This window comes from Neofelis nebulosa, chromosome 1 (assembly GCF_028018385.1).
Source record: "Neofelis nebulosa isolate mNeoNeb1 chromosome 1, mNeoNeb1.pri, whole genome shotgun sequence".
Classification (NCBI taxonomy): Eukaryota; Metazoa; Chordata; class Mammalia; order Carnivora; family Felidae; genus Neofelis; species Neofelis nebulosa.
Window position 1 is genome coordinate 88,429,264 of NC_080782.1, and position 21,268 is coordinate 88,450,531.

The 21,268-nt window shown below is 39.5% G+C and overlaps 1 long non-coding RNA gene across 1 annotated transcript; it reads right to left on the reverse strand.

Annotated features, from left to right (window-relative positions):
* Nucleotides 1–6,480: 6,480 nt before the first annotated feature.
* Nucleotides 6,481–20,486, reverse strand: LOC131510395 (uncharacterized). Its single transcript, XR_009261039.1, has 3 exons — nucleotides 16,364–20,486; nucleotides 9,834–9,981; nucleotides 6,481–8,888 (listed from the first exon to the last, which is right to left on the reverse strand). It is a non-coding gene; the product is annotated as an uncharacterized LOC131510395 (long non-coding RNA).
* Nucleotides 20,487–21,268: the final 782 nt, after the last annotated feature.

The following is a 21,268-nucleotide window of genomic DNA, read 5'->3' on the forward strand; positions in this document are numbered from 1 at the left end:
CAAAGGCTGAACCCTGGTAAAGCCTAACATTTAGGTAATGAGAAGAAAAGGAGCACTCAAAAAGGACTATAGAAGAGATTGCAGAGAGAACTTCACAGAAATGAGAAGAGTGGGAAGAGAAAGAGGGAGTGCTCAAAAGTGTCCAATATGGTTGAGAAGTTAAGCACAGTAGAAGAAAGAAGAAAGAAGTAGTCAACCAAGGCAAGGACTTAAGAGGTATCTATTTTCCTTGTAGAGACTGTTTGGTGACACAGTAGACTATTAGCATATATAAAAATACATATAGGTATATATACATATATATGTATGTAGGTAGGTCTTTACACACATGCACACTCATTAACTTATATAACAACATCATGGGGTAGGTACTGTTATTATGGTTTTTCCAACATGAGAAAATCAAGACACAAAGAAGAGACTATTTGTCCAATGTTACAAAGCTAGTAAGTGGTAGAGCCAGAAAACGAAATAGGTTGAGGACTTGAGTAGGAGGTGAAGGAATATAGAGAGGGAGTGCAGATAACTCTTTCTAGCAATGTCACTGATTTTCAAAGATAGTTTTGTCTGGGCAGATTGTCTCTGCTTATCAGGTTCAAGCTATGTGGTGAATACTACCCAAATTGCAGACTGACTCTCAAGATAACAAATGGCTTGTGGAGAAATTCTTTTAAAAATCCAATGTGTTGAAATGGCAGTGATAGCAACATGAAAAAACTTTTTTTCCAAAGTACCATCTCCATCAGTTTTGAAAACAGTACACTATGTTGCTCCTTAAACCTAAAACAAGTGTAACCCTGCCTGGAGCTACTCCAAGAATCCTTCCAACAAAGTTCTCCTAATGGATCCACCAAAATAACTGAAATGTTGAACACTGAGCTTTAAATTGTTTGTATGTCTTTATGAAATATCTATGCATTATCTGTTTAGAGAGCTGTCCTTTCAGAAACATTTAGGAAGCCAGGATCTGTTTGGTCAATTTGCTCCACCGTAAGAAATTAGTTAAATGATAATTTGTCACACAAGTTGAAATGTCTTAGTATGGGGGAAATACCACTGACTCGTGTGGAAGAGAAGAAATTCCTCCATACATTTTTTTAAATTTCCAAATGTTTAGGGAATATTGCATAGCCACATTCATCATCTGCTAGTACCTTATTATAAACTATTGTTGGATGAGAAACCACATTAAAGTATTTGCTATTTGCAGGATTTACTACTCTAGTATAAGTAAGTTTTAACATGGTATGAGAGAGAGCATAATTATAATTAGAAAAATCTCTTTTTAAGCCAGATTTAGAAACAGAGAAATCTCTGGAGTTAACAAAATTTTTTTAAAAAGTGAAAAAAAGATACCTAAGTGAAATTGTTACAATTATGATAGGCCAGCAGTTTTTGGAAAGTTTAGGAAACCACCATTCAATTACCATATTCAATTGGTAGTCTGTTTTCTGTCTCTTCATTAAAAAAAAATTCATATCCAGAAAAGAAAACCAATAATGTGTACAGTTGCCTCAAGATTTTTTTTTTTTTGGCCACAACTGCCTATTTTCCATAATTGAATTTCCCAGTGACAGTCCCATGAACTTTATTGCCAGGTTGACTAACCAAAGACACTCTATTACCCCCTCCCCATATGAAGAATTTAAGGGATGCTGAACACAACTAACATGAAATTGGGAAAGACAATGATTTGTTTTGAACCGCAAAAGGCATAATAATACTTACACGCGCCAAAATTTTGGAAGAAAATAAGTTGGTTTCCAATATTCTAATATGATACATTGGCCATGTCAAAATGAGGTTACATTGTCCCTAGGACAACCCTGAGATTCCTGAGGCACTCCTCCAAACCTCACCGTTCTACTAAACATGAAGTCTATCCTGTCACCTCAGAAAGAGGTTACAGTGCCGTCCTCCACTGACAAGAGACACCTTAGGAGTTGTAGCCTTATGCTTGGTCACAGACCTTATTTTAGCATAGACACCTGATTTTCAAAGGTTATCTTTCCCAAATTAAAGGAAGAGTGAGACAGATGATGTGAGGACTCCCTTGTGCTGACTGCAGTTTGCTTACATAAGATCCTTTAAGTTTCCCAATAAGAAACCATACCTTCCAGGTGATAAATGGGTCAAATTCACAGAATATTAAAAGTGTGGGAGGCAGGTTGGGAGAGAAGGAGGCTTTCCTCCTTTCTATTTCCAGAATGTAGTGTAAATGGGATACTCACAAGGTTTAGTCTAAAGAAAGAAAGCCATGAAATAATAGGAAATTGTGAATGTAATAAGTAGGAAACACCTCGGTAATTTCTATTTTTCTACTACTGTGTTTTTTGTATGTTATTCATTGTTTTTAACCACTTCTCCCCTCCTTCTTATTTTTCCTAATCTGTCCTCTCTTAAATGTAAAATATCTATAAATGTCACTGTGGTTATGGGATCTAGTGATATCTGTACACAAATCCTTCAATTCAAACAATTACCATTAGATTCAAGCATAATGACCCAATGGATATCTGCCTTATACGAACTCTTACTACCCACAACACAGAGAAAACCTGCTTGTACTGCCCTTCCTTTATTTCAAGGGTTATTACTAGGACCAAATAGAAGTGACCTCCTAGGGGCACCTGGGTGGCTCGTCGGTTAAGCGTCCGACTTCGGCTCAGGTCATGATCTCACGGTCCGTGAGTTCGAGCCCCGCATCAGGCTCTGTGCTGACAGCTCAGAGCCTGGAGCCTGTTTCAGATTCTGTGTCTCCCTCTCTCTCTGCTCCTCTCCTGTTCATGCTCTGTCTCTCTCTGTCTCAAAAATAAATAAACGTTAAAAAAATTAAAAAAAAAAAAAAAAAGAAGTGACCTCCTATACCATTTTCATTCTATAATCAGAAATCCTCACTAAACTTGTTTCCACTCTATTCCCAAATCCCTTTCTTTTCTGGCTGATAAAAGACTGAAGTCCCGAGTCTCAGGACCAAGGAATAGAAAAGAACACCATAAACAGGAGAATTGGAAAAAAAAAAAGTTTACATATTCATTCTTGATAAATGAGGAATTGCAATCTAGTTTTCCTGCCTCCTAGTCTCAACTGCCTCTTCCCTTCGTGAGGAGTCATCTCCTTGGTGCTTTCTCAGTCATAACCATCAAACTTATCTATCAGGACCTTTCTTCAATATCCTAAATTAGCTTTAGTTTTTACAATAAAAGTTGGCATGAATGAAGACTCTTTTTTTTTTTCCAGAAGTGATACATGCAGCTAGAAATCAGGTACCCTGAAGTCTACATTCCTCACTCATTAAAGAGACAATTGATCCATTTTGGCTTACAGAAGTTAAATGTTCCATCATCAATTTCTTCTTCCATTTTCTAAACAGAGACTCTCAAAGGCACTTAGTGAGCACACTAAGACCACAGAGTCAGCTGATGCTGCTGCCATCATAATGAGTGTTCTTTGCAGGTTCATTACCTATTTCCCTTTTCTTCTAGGTCGCTTTGTCGATTTATATAAAGCACCTGTTATTTCAACATTATATTGTTGACTATAGTAGCAAGACCAATGTCAGAGACAGGTAGATTTTGGGTGGCTTGGCTCTGTACCCTGACAGCTCTATTATTCTTTGTCATTTGTCAGCATCATCTTAAAACCCAGAAAAAAATCTACAGAGACCAATTGATCCATCCCTCTGTCTTCACACTGCAAAAGGATTATTTTTCCTTCCTAAAGTACTTGAGGCCCAAAGAGGTTAAGGGACTTTCTGAATGTCCCTCTGTTAATAGTAAAAGGCAACATATAGACCATACCTCCACACACTCTTATGCTATTCATTGTGCCCATGAAAGACAAAGTAAAACTACCTGTTTTATGCTGTCCATAGTTTGCAATCTTACCTTGAAAAAAAATCATCTACACATAAAACCCAAATTATATTCCAGTGAATGAAGTCTACCAGCTACGTGGCCTGGGATAAAGTACCAACTTCTCTAAACCTCAAAATCCAATTTCCTAAAATGAAGAAAATAATAATTTCCTAGAGTTTTTTGAGGACTAAATGAGTTAATACATAGAATTACTCCTTGGGGCACCTGAGTGGCTCAGTTGGTTAAGCGACCAACTTCGGATCAGGTCACCATCTCGCAGTTTGTGAGTTCAAGCCCCTTGTCGGGCTCTCTGCTGATAGCTCAGAGCCTGGAGCCTGCTTCGGATTCTGTGTCTCCCTCTCTCTCTGCCCCTCCCCTGCTCACTCTCTGTCTCTCAATAACAAATAAATGTTAAAAAGAAAATTAAAAAAAAAAAAAAAAAGAAGGCTCCTAAACAGTGCCTGGTGTGCATGTGTGTGTGTGTATATATGTGTGTGTGTGTGTGTATATATATGTATATATATATATGGAATTTGATAAACAGTAATATTTATTATCACCAAATCCTGGTGATTTAGATATTAAAATAATTTCCCTTACAGCTTGAATGAGATGTATTTAGGAAAAATAAAGTACTACTTTAAATTTCACGTAGTAAACATGAAATATTAACCCAAGAAACTGTAGGGGCTAGGTACACAAGCAGCTACCAAAAGGGGTTATATAAACATGGCATTAACAAGTGACAAAAAGGAAAAAAAAAAAGATTGATGTGATGATGTAAGGTTCTTTGCTTGAGGTTGACAGTAAAAGAGAAAAATTTTGCTCTCTTACCAACGTGCTTTGCAGTTATGATCAAATTTAGCAAAGCGTGACCCCATCAGGTGGCAACGTGGTTTCTCTTACCTTAACTGAAGGCAGTCCATCCGAAATCCCTGACTTCTTCAAAAAACATGTAGGAATGGACAAAAGCTCAGAGGTGGAGACACATGTTGTGTAGGAGGGGCAAAGTATAGTGGTGCTTTGCATGTGCAATTACGTGAGTTTTAAGACATAGCTCATGGGTAGCAAATAAGAGCAATAAATCCTCTGGTATGCCAGTCATTTTTCTAGTGGAGGCTCAGGTGAGACCTCTCTGTGGTGCCGCACCAATCTCGGGGAGAGGCAATACAGTCATTGTAGCCGCTTCTCTTACCTTTCTAACGGAGTCTGTCTGGGTCTCTGTGGTACAGGGCGGGGGGTGCTTCGGCCTCACTCCCAAGTTCTAGCAATGTCTCGTTCCTAAATACTTGTTACTTGTTCCTCTCGCGAGGAGAGGGGAAGTCAAGAACAACCTCGGTCTCCATCTTGGTGACGTCACTCTCCCTCATTGGAGCAGCAAGTGATAACAATTAGTCTCCTTCACCTCTTTGAAATGCCCTCTTCCCTGTCATTTAAAGCACCACACCACCTAATCATTTTTATTAGTAACCCTTCTAGTCGTTCAATTGTTACTGTAAAGATGCCAAGCTCTTTCTTTCCAGCCCCCCAAAATAAGCCCCATCCAATGACAAAGTTTTTAAATATCTTGGTGAATGAGATTCCTTTTACTAGTGGAATCTGGGTATTTCTACTTTCTACTTACTACATTTCTACTAATGCCAGGACTGAATTTTGACAACAACAATTAGCCAGGAATTTACAAGACACAAGACTGCTTCTTCACAAAGAAACCATTAGCATTATAGATCAGCATTCTTTTAAGAATGAAAATTCAGATTGGTTTTTAACTTTGTTGGGACTCATTTACCCTTTTGCTCCTTAAGTGTACTGGGCAGAGTGGTGAACTGGTGAGCCCTGGAAATGCCCATTGCCATCACTCAGAGTTCTGATAACCCATTTTTTTCCTTCATATCAGCTCTTCTGCATATAGAACAATTCATACACTTGCTAAAGCTAGAAAAGTGAAGCCTCCAGAGATATTGCTTTCCAATAAAGTAATAATGCTCCATTAGCTGTTTTGCTGTTACACGTTTTACCACAGACGACGACTCTTTAAGCTGCCTTCCCGTATGTGGCCCTGTGATAAATTTTATCAGTGGTCAGCGGGACAGAGTTGCAGGCTGGGCAGTAGCACAGTGGCTTTTTATCTAACTAAGTTCCCCCTACCATGCCCCCCACCCAAAGCGGCATTTTCTTGGCATAATTTATGTTGTGGCATTTCTGTCAGTAGATGTGGTGTCAGCAATTTCTGTTCCTAATGGAAGTTTACTTGGAAATGAGATACTTAGCCATAGAATAAAATTAAAGATGGGATAACACTAATAAAAATCGTAATGTGAAGGTGTTTGTGCCTGCTCGTATATTTAAAAAAAAAAATCCGAAACAAGGATTGTCTCTTGCCAGAAAAGCTTGTTTTTTCCAAGTCTAAAATACTGGTACAAGTAATATGTAGAGAGTGCAACCATTCACAGTTAAAGCTAAAATTGTGTCAGCACATATATGAGAAGTTTCTACATTCCAGAGGCCTTATAGCACTGGCAGAATATTTTTAAATAAACTTTACTTATTTATTTACATATTTATTTGTTTGTTTTAATTTAAAGTTCTAGAACCCAGCAGGTTTAACCCAAATCTGGGGTGCTGGGACCTAGGGAAAGACCTGTACATATGATGTATATTTTTGTAAAGTTAAAAAACTCAGCCCAGTTCAAATTTACTGGAGAAATCATTTCACTGATTGAATAATCTTTGTCCCCACATGGTTTCTCATAATAAGATTTTCAATTACTCCACTGGAGGATATTGAGAGCATTTAGAAAAAGCTGCATTAAAAATGAAATAGCAGCATTGTTTAGACTTCTTAGCCAAAGGCTCCTGAGATAGTCCAAGCTCTAGAGCTATTTAGAGTCTCAACTTGTCTATCTTAAAACAGGCTTTTACACAAATGGGATCCTCATTCAATCTGAGGCGCAGCAGACAACAGAAGCTGAGGTCGTAGTGCTCTTTCATGCGTCTACAACCTCTGTTACGATCGCATTCTTTTCCTCAACAGACACATTTTCCAAGAAGTAAAAAAGGAACGTAGACACTGGGAATCCTCTGGACAGAGCTTCACTACATTATCATAGGAAGCTTCCTGCTATTGAATTAGCAACAGACAGCGTTTATCACTTACATTTTCATGTGTTTTAAAGTATTTTAAAAATATCTTGATGATATTTCCCCTCTTAACTAAAATTTCCTGGCTGACCCATCCATCAAATGAACTGTCTCTTTGACTATTTGGTAACATTCTAAACCGAATGTGAAATGGCAGTTATTTTATGCACAAAGATGTTCAGAAAGGAGATCTGCTTCCGCTAATGATGCCACATTTCTGGAACAATTTTCCTCAAGTCAGACTGGCAAGAAGGACCCGAATTCCATTAGTTGAAAATTTTCACCCTTTTGAAATGATTTAAGGACCTGTCCTTAGTAATTGTGATTAAAGATGAATGTTTTGAAACTCAGTCCCATTATCCAAGGTGTATCTACCAGAGTCCTGCTAGAATTTTGAATAGACGGCAGAACAGCATACGCGACTTCCACATACCGAAATGCCAATATATGTATTCAGCTTTGTAAATACACCTTTAAAAATACCTCGCCATATTTAGCCACTCCTAAATATGTATTTACACAAGTCTACACACTGTAAGTGTTTACCTGGGAGACAGGAAAGGTCTCTCTGGTAAATAATATGGGTTTTATAGCCTTTCATGAAGGAATTTTTTGTTTGCTCTGTAAAAAAATCAGCTCCTCTCAGTTATAATTTAATAAAATTTTTCTTTCCCTGTAAATTTACTGCATAGCACTTGAAGTAAAGCACTGCAATGTTTAGAAGGAAAAAAAAGACAACACTGGTGTTATCTTTGGGTACAGAGTGGCTTTGATTCATTTTGCTAAAAACTACAGAGGGCAGAACGCATGGATATGATTTCTGAAAACCAAACAAATAAAAATAGCCTGTCAGATATATCTTAGAGCTAAGGCTATTGAGTAATTACCTATTTTTTCAGGTTAAAAAGAAATTGGGGCTGCTGTGTGGTTAAGTGTCCGACTTCAGTTCAAGTCATAGTTCACCGTTCTGAGTTCGAGCCCCATGTCAGGCACTTTTCTGACAGCTCAGAACCTAGAGCTTGCTTCGGATCCTGGGTCTCCCTCTCTTTCTGCCCCTCCCACCCCCTCTCTCTCTCAAAAATAAATAAACATTTAAAAAATTGTGTAATTAAAAAAAAAGAAATCAGAATCTCTAGGAAGATCCAAATGATTTAGATTACTTTGCTCTGAATTTTGTAGATCATTGACTTAATTTTATACTTTATATTACACAAGTGCACGTAGGTGAAGTGTTATAAACTGCTAAGCAAAACTGTGTTAAATTCAACATATGAACAAATTCTTATAGAAAAGCAGCATTGCCCAGTACAGCAGTCCAAGGACAGGAAATATTCAGTGCATACTCCTGGCTTACGAATACATGGCCTTGAGCAATTGAGTTGATCTGACTTATGCTTTTGAATTTGTAAATTAGGTTGTGATCTACCTAGATCTAATGAATGATGAATGTGCACTCATATATTATGTACTGAATACTAATAGAGTAAAATATCTTTTTTAAAAAAGACACATTTCCTTTTCCTTTTTTTAATTGAAAGATACAATGTGAAATAGAACATGATGCTTGGAATTAAAGAGACGTCCTATTATTTGATAAGTTCTCACAATCTATTCACCATCCCCTTTCCCACCTTCACTCGCCCCTTAGAATCTCAAGGCTTGAAATCACCTAACCTAAGCAAGTGGACCCTGACTTTCATGAGCCACTTTAGGGTCCCAGAAATGGACATGGCTTACTTTGGAGTTCTTTCAAGTTTTGGGGTAGGTACCTTCTGAAGGTACCACTATCCTACTCAGCTCACTTCCTTCTAGAAGATAAATGTGCAGGATTTCCAGCAGCTTGTCTCTGGAACCACTGAAGATTTTCCTGTCATCAGTGGGCTTAGAGACCTACAAGAGAAGAACAAAAAGAGAAAGGCCCCTTACATGGTTTCTAAAGACACTTAATAAATTAGAGCTTTACAGTTAAAGGACTCTTCTTCTCTTTCTTTGTTCTGTGTCTTTCAAGAATTTTCCCTTTCAGAATCTTTCTGTGCATGGGTGCTTGTGCACAGAATATATAAGTTAGATTTATGTTAAGGAGGTGGGAAATATGGGCACTTTTGGCAAGCCCAGATACAGAAACATTGCAGGGCTTTTTTCAGGATAAAAATACACCAATTTTTTAATGGGCCCAATTATTTCACCCCCACATAAAATGCCTCTTGAAATTCGTCAGTGCAAAACAGGTGCTTGTATGCCTTCCTACCTCATCTCTAAACACAGCTTTGAAGAGATAAAGTTTATACACACACACACACACACACACACACACACACACACACACGGAGGTGTGAAAATGTTTACATCTCAAATTCAGGTGTCTTAAAGGACTTTACTTTTAAGACTTTTTCTTCCATTTATTCTTAAACTGTTGAAAGATGCATGCTATTATAAAAGATCAAAACAATCCTTTAAAATAAAAATATGATTTGTTTTACCTTTCAATGTACCAGAAATTTAAATACAATGATATTCTTGATGAACATGAAACAGGGGGTTTTACAACTTAGGTCACTAATTCCAATCTGATCCACAGAGTACTGAATACCCTCCAGCTGTCTATTAGGAGTATCTAAACTCAATGCAACAAATAAATATCTCATTATATTTTCATACAAATTTTATACCTATTCTACTAATTGAAATGGAACATAATATACTATCCATGTATTCAATTTACCCTTTTGGAAATTATTCTGTCATCTTACATTTTCACAAAAGGAACAGAAAATTCATTGTGCGCCAATAATACCCATACATATGCTCCAAAAGATACAAAAAATATAGTCCCACCTTCTGAGTATGACCAGCAGGATAGAATTCTCTCAGCTTCATCCTAGATCCTTACATACCTATGGACATGGCAGGTTAGAAGTATGACTTGTATGTACAGCAAATCCATTCTGGCCATAATGAATTATGTCCCAGGGTACTGCAAGAACTAACAGATGAACAAAATCACTGACCCTTACATTGGAATCAGAGTCAGTCTGAAGAAGCGGTGACTTCTGTCTCTTAATATCCCTTAGACATTAGAGAAAATACAGTTTCTATTCATTTACTTCTGACAGGTCACTCCACACCTTATCCCCATTAAGACTCAAAGACAAGTTTAGAGCATCAGAGTATGTGACAAGTACCTACTATGCTAAAACCTGCCTCTCCATCTCCTTGCCTGTGTTGCTAGAAACAAAGCAACACAGAAAAAAAGAACAAAGCAACACAGAAAAAAAGAGCCTGTGCTCTTTGACTCTCTTCCCTAAGGGTTCTTTCCTGTAGCTATGGCAAGATTTCAGGATTCTTGAGTTTGGAGGCAGACTGAGACCTTCATCTTTTGGGGTGAGGGGTTAATTTGAAGGAAGCTCAGCTAGAATTAAATCACAACACTTTGTGTGGTTTCCAAATGTGAAATTCCCTATGTGATGGTCCTACTCCAGTGTGCACTGATTGCATCCATCCTGGATGCTTTGTGCTTAGATCTTAATGCTACCTTATAAGACTGCACAGCACTCAGGGAACAGAATACAGGGTCAAAAAAAAAATACAATCATATCCTACAGAGTGCAGTTGAAAGCATTGGGACTGAGCTCAGAAAAAAATAGAAGGAATCTGGAATTCCCTTCAAATATCTTTAGGACTATTATGCCGAAAATGGATCAGGCTTATTCTGTAGCTTATTCTGGCTGAATATAAAGAACTTCTAATGCGTTGTGCTTTCCCAACAAAGAATGAACTGATTGCCTCAAGAGAACTTAGCGTCCAGCACAGGCAGCCTCTTGGGAGTTAGGCTGGATGATCTTTCAGCCTCTTCCCAATGCTGAAGTTAAATGAATCTACAAAACTAACCCAGTCGGGAGAGTTCCAAGAGGACTCACACAGCAGTTTCAGGACACTGTCAGAGTCATTCCAACTAGGTATATCTTCATTTTGGACCCTTCAAAACCCAGGATTTCTTTCCAGGAGGCTGAATTCCCTTGCACTGAATGTGACTGTAAAAATAATATGGATTCTACCATCAGAGAACCCTGGTTTGGAGTCCTGGCTCTCCCATTCTAGTAGTTGTGTAAATCTGAGGAAGTCAATGAACCCAAGAATCTCAGTCATAAAACTGAGGATTATTGTTCCCATCTCACAGGGTACTTGTGAGCATATTAAAACATCTGTTGCAGGTGCATAAGTACATGGTGCATGGCCTAAAAAGCCCACTTCTAGACTTCATGATAGAGGATGGTCATACTGCAGTAAGTTCTGAATGCAATGAGCTCAGGTGACGTGTGTCAGGCACCTTCTTCTAAAAAGGTTCCTTTTTCCATTAAGAATACATATATTTATGTTAGTCTGGAAAGAAAAAAAGATCCTACTGTGGAAATTGTGCTCTAAACATATAAAATGTGATAAATGAAATAATAATCACAGTGATGAACTTTAACAAAATTTACATGAGATGAATAATGCAAAGGCAGAGGAAATTATTCTCTACTAGCAGCAGAAATCCTCTACATAGCACCCTCTTAATTTCGAGATTCTTCTAGTAATGCAGAGTCTATCTGATTATTATTGCTCCCTTGTCTTTTTAAAATCAAAGCACCTAAGGATGAAAGTATTGGTCACAAGGATGATGAGAACTGCCTGAGTTCCTTCCTGAAGAGATAGTTTTCACTCTCATCAGATGACTCTTCGATTCCCCAAATAAAAGTTGTAATTTTCAACCAGGCGGTGATTATTTTCATATATAAATAGTTAGTTTGATCCAATTAAACTTCTGAGTTTATTAACTAGTTAGTCTGTATTACATAATCCGTAGCTATAATTATTATACACCATTATCTCTGTATTTAATCAACTTTCAGGTATTAAGCCTATATTTCACATGGCTACTCCTTTGAAAGTGGAATCAAAGATCTTTGATCTGGTCAGTCTTCACAACATGCCTGGTGTAAGTTTTTTAAAATTTTTTTAAACATTTATTCATTTTTGAGAGAAAGAGACAGCGCGTGAGTGGGGGAGGGGTAGAGAAAGAGAGAGAGAGAGGGAGACACAGAATCTGAAGCAGGCTCCAGACTCTGAGCTGCTAGCACAGAGCCCAATGCCGGACTCGAACTCACCGACCATGAGATCATGACCTGAGCTGAAGTCAGATGCTTAACCAACTGAGCCACCCAGGAGCCCCACATGGTGTATTTTTGCTGTGAATCTATACTTTTACCATCCCCTGAAGGACACTAATAGCCGCTTCTGGGTTCTTTTCAGTTCAAATAGGAACTTATATACAATTCACACTGAATTAGTAGTGTTGGTTATATTTCTTGCTAAAAAGATTCTGTGTGCCCAGGAAGGGACAATTAGATTTGATGGAAACATTTACTCCTAACTTAGATGGGTAACTTTATATACACAGCTAAGTTAGGCAACCTTTTCGATGGCTGAATTCCCTCAGGCAGTCTGGTCACAATACATGACTTAATGTGGCATCCAAAGATGCCTGACTTTCAATTTGGGAGAGGATGGCAGTAGGGAGCTCATGTTCCAGGAACACAATTCTCTAGTCCCAGTACAAATGCTCTTGTTCACCAGAGAGGACGCAAAATATCTGAAAGCCAAGGCTTCGGGACAGTCCTGGCTTCCTGCCCTACTTTCATGTGGCAGTAATTTCCCTACACAAGAGGCAGAGGGCCTGTCCTTGACACACAGTGTCTGCCTTGCCTCCCACACACAAACCCACAAGAAAGTCTGACCCAGCAAGTATTAAGAGAAAAGCCCTGACCTGACCACACAGCAATTCTGGGACATGAGCAGTAGCCACTGCCATGCCCCTGGCAAGGGTTTCACTGCATCCAACTGAAAGTGGGCATAATAAAATTCCTTTGTCAGGAGTCCTGAAGGAGTGCTGGCAATTGCCTGCATATTGTCCCCTTGGTAGGAAAGACTACGAACAGCATGAAATCTATGCTTTGGCAGCAAGAGAACTTGGTGCTAGCATTTTTCTAAACTGAAACAAGACAAATGAGTTGGCCTGACACTTCCAAGTTATCTGATATGTTAAAATCACCTCTAAAAATAAAAACAAAAGACTTGAAGAAAATTATAAATCTTACGAAAGGAAAAAGATGGTTAGAAAAACTTTACATTTGTAAAGGATGGTGTTAAAGCATGTTGGGAAGGTTTGAACAGAGGAAACAAAGAATTGTGGACACCTAAGTTGTCTTAGTCTGTTCAGAATTCAAGAACTGAGGGGATGGGAGGAACAAACTCCCATGATAATTCGGAGAGTACTTACTTGCAATTGGTCAAAAGTCTCTTATTCAGTAAGTTATTGCAAAGTTCAGTAAATACCAGGCACTGAACTTAGGCACTAAACAAACACAAATATAAACAGATGCTGCCCTCACAAAAATCTATTCACAGAAACAAGGCATATGCCCTCTGGATAGCAAAGGATACATGGCAAAAACTACAGAAATTTGACTGAAAATATTTAAAATGATACATATTCTAGGGAAACATTCATTTATCTTTAAAAAAAATTTTTTTAATGTTTTATTTTTGAGAGAGAGACAGAATGAGAGCAGGGGAGAGCAGAGAGAGAGGGAGACACAGACTCTGAAGCAAGCTCCAGGCTCCAAGCTGTCAGCACAGAGCCTGATGCGGGGCTTGAACCCACAAACTGTGAGATCATGACCTATGCCGAAGTCAGACACACAACCGACTGAGCCACCCAGATTCCCCTATCTTTTTTTTTTTTTAATGTTTCTTTATTTTTGAGAGAGAAAGAGACAAAGTGTGAGCAGGGCAGGGGAAGAGAGAGAGGGAGACACAGAATCTGAAGCAGGTTCCAGGCTCCAAGCTGTCAGCACAGAGCCCGACACAAGGCTCAAACCCACCAACCAGGAGGTCCTGACCTAAGCCGAAGTTAGATGCTTAACTGAGGGCACCCAGGTGCCCTCATTTATCTTTTTTTTTTTCCCAAAAAATGTCTCCGTGTGATACCAGGCCTTCATTTTTTTCCCCACTCCACCTTGTTAGATTGCATTATTGATCAGAGACACTGTTTCAGTTTCCTACAAGGTCTCGATCATTGTTACCTCTCTTTTTTCCTAACTGGCTTCTGACTTACTGACCCAAAGAAGACAGGCATAGCCCTAGAAGAGGTTCAAGTTCTAAGCAACACAAACACAATGCTTCTTCCCAAAGGAATGTTTTGGGATTTCTTTCATGGAATTATTGTGTTTCCCAAAGAACCCAAATGAGTATAGAGGACGGTTTTGCTCATGGTCACCACTAATCTCAGGGAGCACAGATCTTGGGAATACAAAGAAGAATACAGGCAAAGCTTCCAATCTCTAAGTTCCTGGTACAATGTGATAGAGCCACTTCATTATTTGCCATCTAATTCAATCTCAAACTGATTTGATTTGAAAAACACAATGTTTATTAGATCAAAAACCTGGAGATGGTTTACAAAATACAAGACAAGGATATATGAAGTATGTATGAGCCAGGCATAGTGACACTTTAAAAGAGAGTACAAAACTGTGTAAATCTTTTCCCTAATATGCCCAAGATTTTAAAAGTAAAATGAAGAACCTGTCAATGAGTCTGAACCTGAACCACTCAAACCAGGCTCAATGTTTATAGATGATGAAGAGCCAAACCAATAATAATATTGTGGCATTGATTCTTTATGGTCTCAGTCACACCCACCTCATCACTTAATATATTTTTTCTCCTAACATGTGTTCAATCCTTTTTGACGGCTTGGCTCACAGCTCAGATAATGAAGCCAAACCATATCCCTTTGGTTGGTCTCAAGCTTGGCTGGACTTTCAATGACTTCCACATATTAAGAGCCACTCTCACAAAAAGCTTAATATAATCATAAAGCCACCTACCTAACAAGTAATAAGAATCAGCATTTCTTGATTAGTTGTATAACCTAGTCACCATGGTTAGGGCTTTACACACAATGTGTCATGTAATCCTCAACAAGAACCTGCTGAAGTAGGTAGCATTTGCTCCATGCTAAAGATAAAGGATTTGGGGCAGGGAGGTTAGGACTCTTCCAAAGTTACATAGTTAGCAAATGGTGGAAACTTGACTCTGTCAGTTCCATTAAAACTGCTACAGATCCACAGGGTGTTGTTGTTTAGCTATACTTTGAGGAAGATTTCATGACTCACTTTTGGAAACGTGGAAAGCTTCACATTGCAGCATCATATGAAGACTGGCCAGCATTTCTGAGATATCTGACTATGAAATAATTCACTCACCTTCAGATGGTACAGAGGTCTCATGTTCACAATCATGCAGCCAACGACGAACTCCCCACCCTCTGCCACCACCTGCCACCACCAACAGCAAAATTGCTGCACACCCACACTATTATTTCTTCTGACTTGCAGGTTTTTGTTTCTTTTTTTGTTTGTTTGTTTATTTTTGAGACAGAGAGAAACAGAGCATGAATGGGGGAGGGGCAGAGAGAGAGGGAGACACAGAATCGGAAGCAGGCTCCAGGCTCCAAGCCATCATCCCAGAGCCCGACGCAGGGCTCGAACTCACGGACCGCGAGATTGTGACCTGAGCTGAAGTCGGTTAACCGACTGAGCCACCCAGGCGCCCCTTGTTTCTTTTTTAATGTAGTCGACGCAGTACGGTGTCCCCTCTTGGCAGATATTGGGGGCAGGGTTACACAAATTGTGAGTTACCTCATGCCAAACCAGAAATAGCCCTGGTCCTCCCATCCCTGAACTTCAAAGCCAGCTCATTCTCTGCTGCCGTGGTGACTCTGCAGTGGTCACGGGCATGTCGCCTGGGTGGTCCCCCATATGCAAGCATTCCTTGAGCCAGGGAGCAACCACATCCCTCGTTCTGGGGAGAGGAAGGCAAGTGAGGAAAAGATAGAGCTGATAAATATACCCTGGCTTCCCCAAACTCTCCCTTGGAGAAAGTCAACTATATATGAGCCCAATGTGCTTGCACAAGGCAAAGTGTTTCAACAGTACACCACCGTCTCACACTGCCTAGTCCTTCGTGACTCCAAGTTCTAATTCTAGCTCTGTCACTTCCAAGCCCCAATTCTCAGCTCTTTCCGCCCATCAGTATTTTTCATTCTTTGTTTCTCTGGGTGTTGTACACTGGGCTTATTTGTTCATTTCCTGAATATACGAAAAATATAAAGTACTTCTTCCACATTTCTTCAGCATCTGACTCTGTTAGACAAAAGTACTAATTGATAGTAAGCAAGTACTCAAGAGTATTCAATTGGAAATCAGCTTTTGCATCTTGGAGACAGCAGACAAGAGGTTCCATGGAGGGCCTAGACTCACCTCAGGCATATCTCTTCTCAGGAGAGAGAACAGAAAGTTGTTACACTCAGGATAACACTTCAGGAGAAGCAGGAACTTAGCAGCAACACTATCCCAGCCAAGCATTTGGAGAATCCTCTTTCTCCAGTCTGCTGCAGGGTTTTAACATGAGGGAAATTATCCAGAAAGGCCTGGTTGAGACAGAGAATCACCAGCCTAAGCAGCTCTGGAGGAGGTTTCTTTTCTTTACGAAACTCATAAAGGAACCAACCAGTCCTGGTGTTGAAAAGAATACCAAGGTTCCCTGAACTTAAAAAAAAAAAAAAAAAAAAAAAAAAAATGGTGTCTGGATGTTCTACAATCATGGGCTGCAGGGTTGGGAGGAAGAATTGGCTTTCCTTTGAAATGAGAAAATCCATTTAGCATCTTTGTTCGACAGGCACAAGGAGCAGATCCCATGGTCCCAGTTGTTTTATCTAATTTTTTTCGTCCCGGTTTCCTTTGTTGTGAGTTCCAAGCTGCTTTGCACTCTTCCATCCTTTACAACTATTGAGTCTTTTCTACAGATCTGTAAAAATAAACAGGCCATTTCCAGATTACCAGCCAGCGACACCACATCCTGTGTGAGATCTGATGATAAATAAGAGTGAGGCAGGTAGTCCCCCAGACACATCTGGGAAGCATCCTCTTCTCTGAACAGAAGCACACAGCATTCAATTCTAGCCAAAGCCTGTTTGGCCTTGTGGTCTGCTGAGTTGAAATGGTTATGCCATTTTTTTTCCCTGAATCTAAAGATGATGTTTTCATCTGACATTTTTCCTTTTTTTAAATTTTGGTATATAAAAAGTAACTCCCCCAGGGGAAACTCTATTGGCTTTAGCCATGAGTCCCAGGTGTATCCTAATTAGCTCTAAAACTTATTAAAAAAAAAAAAAAAAACTTCAAGTTGAAGACAGCTAAAGAACTAGCAGCCACAGTTTGGGCTAATTAACTCTTCTGGTAACATCTACTGACTGGAAACTGTGGTCTCAAAGATTCTGTGATGCGGTAGCTACCCAGGATCTTATCTGCACTTTTAACTTCTTTTAAATTAATCAGCTTTATAATGATTAGCAACCTGAAATTATTTTTAGCTCTAGTTCTTATTTATTCTTTTCCCCTATTCCATTGATGTATTCTTCACTTTCTCCTAGCTAAACCCTCCAATCTCTACTAATATATAGGAATTTCATGAACCTAGCATCGCTCTCTCTTCTCCCAAACAGGCACAAACATACACTGAGGGGTAAGTGTAAGGAATAGTCTTTCTTTTGCATCCTTCACTTAGCATTTTCAGAATCGAGAGCAGACTAAGGATGGGCAAAGACAGAAGTATTGCCAGACTCCACTGTTGCAGAGAATTCTCATATTACTCCATGGAATCTTAAGCTGCCCTCCCCATCTTCCCTAACTCCTCAAGGGAATGTTGTTTCCACTCAGAGCAGTCTCTTGGTAGCTGATCTACAGTAAAAGAAAAACCACACCTGTGGTTATATGATGGCCCGGGAGGGACTAGCTATAGATCCTTTAATCCTGTCCATCCTTCTGGGCTAGCCTGTGACAGTCAGCAACTGGGCATGGAAAGACTGCAATAAAAACACACTCAATCCCACTGACCTGTCTCCCACCACCTTGTAAGGAAAGGTGTCCTTTCAAGTCAGCCTATGTTTTATCCAGCATATAATTTACATGGCCTCAGAAGGCTATTCAGAAGACTTAGACAAGAAATAAGAGGTTTCTAATCTTCTACTGAGGAAAAGGAATATTAGCCCAGAAATCAAAAGAGCTGGCCTCTAATCCCTTCTCTGCCATTAACTAGTTTTGTGACTCTGGAGAAAACAGTTTCTTCACGTGAACAGTAAGCCTCACTTACATTCAGAGGATTCTGAAGGCCCCTTCCACCTATAAAGCTTCTGTGAAAGAATGTACTCTTCCATTTGCTCCTTTGAAAACCAACTGCTATAACTGCTAACTTCTTTCCACATATAACATGGAGAAATCAGGCTCAAGGAAATCCAGAATTACATTTCATAGAACTTTAAGGGAATTTTCTTTTCTTTTTTAATGTTTATTGATTTATTTTGAGAGACAGAGAGAGAGAGAGAGAGCATGTGAGTGTCATCAGGGGAGAGGCAGAGAGAGAGAGAGGGAGAGAGAGAATCCCAAGCTAAGAATCTCTTCACTGAAAGCACAGAGCCTGACGTGGTGCTCGAACCGATGAACTGTGAGATCATGACCAGAGCTGAAGTCAAGAGTCAGATGCTTAACAGGCTGAGCCACCCAGGTGCCCCTGGAATTTTCAAAGACAAATGTTCACCACTGTTTTCTGAAATCAGAGAACTCTTACAGGCCAAGGCTGGTTATAAGACCTACATGAAGTAAAATATCATTTTTCTGATATACTGATCACTAGTCAGAAGGTTAAATTCAGATTTCCCAATGAAGCAATAAAGCAACTCTAAACGTTGAACTAAAATAAATAAATGTGACTATAAAAATAGAAATACCAAATGACCATTCTACTCCTTATTTTGTGCTAGACATTGTGCTAGAAACTTCTGCCTGTGTTACCTCAGCTTAGCATTATAAACATGCTCAGTTCTATCATTCTTTTCTGCAATTATCCCCCTAGGCCAGCCTGCCATATGTCCACCTTATGCCCACAGATATTGTATAAGGCAAAACCTTTACACACAACCAGTTCAAACCCATCCTAGGATTTCCATAGCTTTCATCTCAACGCAGTACTTCCTGGAAGGAGGAAAAGAGTTCCATATTTGTCAAAAAGGAAGAAGTCTCAGTGTTTGCCTTTTCCTGGTACACTTCCTTCAAGTCTCTGGGAGTGTTTTATCTACACAAGGAGGGTCACTCTAATGTCTGGATCAATATCTGTAAAAGCTTTTAAGCTGTAATAACCATGATCTTCAGCACTCAACATATCCTGACAAGACCCTCTCCATGTCAAGTGAAGTGGGTAAATTCTTAGCTAGGGATTTTTAGACCCACTCCTTGGCTACCAGTACTTTTAGTAGAAAAGTCCATAATCATTAAGCCAAAATGTTAAGGGGACAGGCATTCCCAATGATACAGTTTTAATTTCCTTTAAATCCAACCGGCACACACTTCATCACTACATAGCTGCTAACTAATGAGTTGAATTTTGGCAGCCCATTAATCTTAATTTTGTAAACATTGATTTTTTTCCCCCTAGGTTTTGAATGGAGCTAAAATTAGCATGAGTTTTTGTTTTGTTTTGTTTGGGGGGTCTTTTTTTAGTATAACCTCCATTTCAACTTCCTGCTACTGGATATTTTATTACAACAAACAGCTCTATCCTTGACCAGGGTCTAAAAAGAAGTCAGAAGAGTTCTGGGAATAATGGTCCCACCTCTCATCTTGTTTCACACACTTCCCCTGTCCCTTCTGGGACATGGAGCCGCCATTGACTTCTAAGGAAATTCACTTGAGGCTCAATTAAAACTATGGGGCACAGAGAAAAAGCAGCATGTCCTCACCTTTTCCTCTCCAGTAAGATCTGTTTCCAGGACCAACCCTATATAGGAGGACTTTTGAGGGCTTTGTGGTATAAGACAAAACTGGGAAGTTCATGCCAGCACTCGTTCATTTGACAACTGCTGGTTCAACTCAAGTTTCTCTCATAAACGTAAATGCCTAAAGATTCAAACTGGAAGGATCTTTCCCACCAAAGGGAGTGTTCATGGATACCAATCTTTCCCCAGTTCTCTCCGGCTTCTTAGCCATTGCCATTTAGCAAACAGTTTAGGGAATAGCAGTTTTATTAGTGTTGGAGACATGCGGTATGAACTACATTCTTTTCAGTTAAGCTATCTGAAAGAAGGTCATTTCACATCACCCATTTTCTCATTATGCTCTCTCTTCAGCGTGTTCTCACCTACAACAGGCTATCCATCTTTCCTTCTTCCTTTTTCCCCTTTGATAGCCTATTCTAGAAGGCTTTGAGTCCTTTCCCCTTATTTTCCTCAGAACTACCATAATGCAGCCTCCAAAACCCTCTCTTCCTTCCTCTATTATATGCCATCAGTCAGTTGCCATTACTTCATATTTCTACTGATAAAATACCAATCCAATCTCTGAGAATTATCTGATAACTTATGACAAACCAAACAATCACATTTCTTCCTTTGAAGCATCCTGACATTTATCACTTGCCTTCAAGATTTCATGTTACTCACTGAAATTCTAAAAGCCGTCACCAAATCAGTCTTGGGGAAGGGGAGAGCCTCTCCAGGCAGAAGGCTCTACTTGTGGTAATGAAGAATGAAGTCCCCACGCTCAGACAGCAGACAGCCATGTATAAATCTTAATTCTGCTACATATAAGCCCTGTGTCCTTGGTCATGTTACATAAGCTCAGAAACAGTGGCCCAGATGGGGCGCCTGGCTGGCTAGTCAGTTAAGCATCTGACTTCGGCTCAGGTCATGATCTCAAGACTCATGAGTCTGAGCCCTGCATCAGGCTCTGTGATGACGGCTCGGAGCCTGGAACCTGTTTTGGATTCTGTGTCTCCCACTGTCTCTGCCCCTCCCTGACTCACACTCTTTCTCTCTCTCCTTCAAAAATAAATAAATATTTTTTAAAAATTAAAAAAAAAAAAAACAGTGGCCCAGAGTCTGAACAGAATAGAGCACATTTAACAGTCAGGTTCTGAATTTTGCTGAAGCAGAGTAGAAATATTTCAAATCTACATCCACTGGAAGACAGAGTGGGATCAGCTTATATTAACTTCACTGGGTATGGGCTTTCACTCTGGATTTCTTGTTGTAGTCCAAGTGTGACAAAGAAGTTTCATCAAAATCATCTCCTAGCAATTGACAGTGGTTCATTAGAACTCTGTGTTGAGGATTC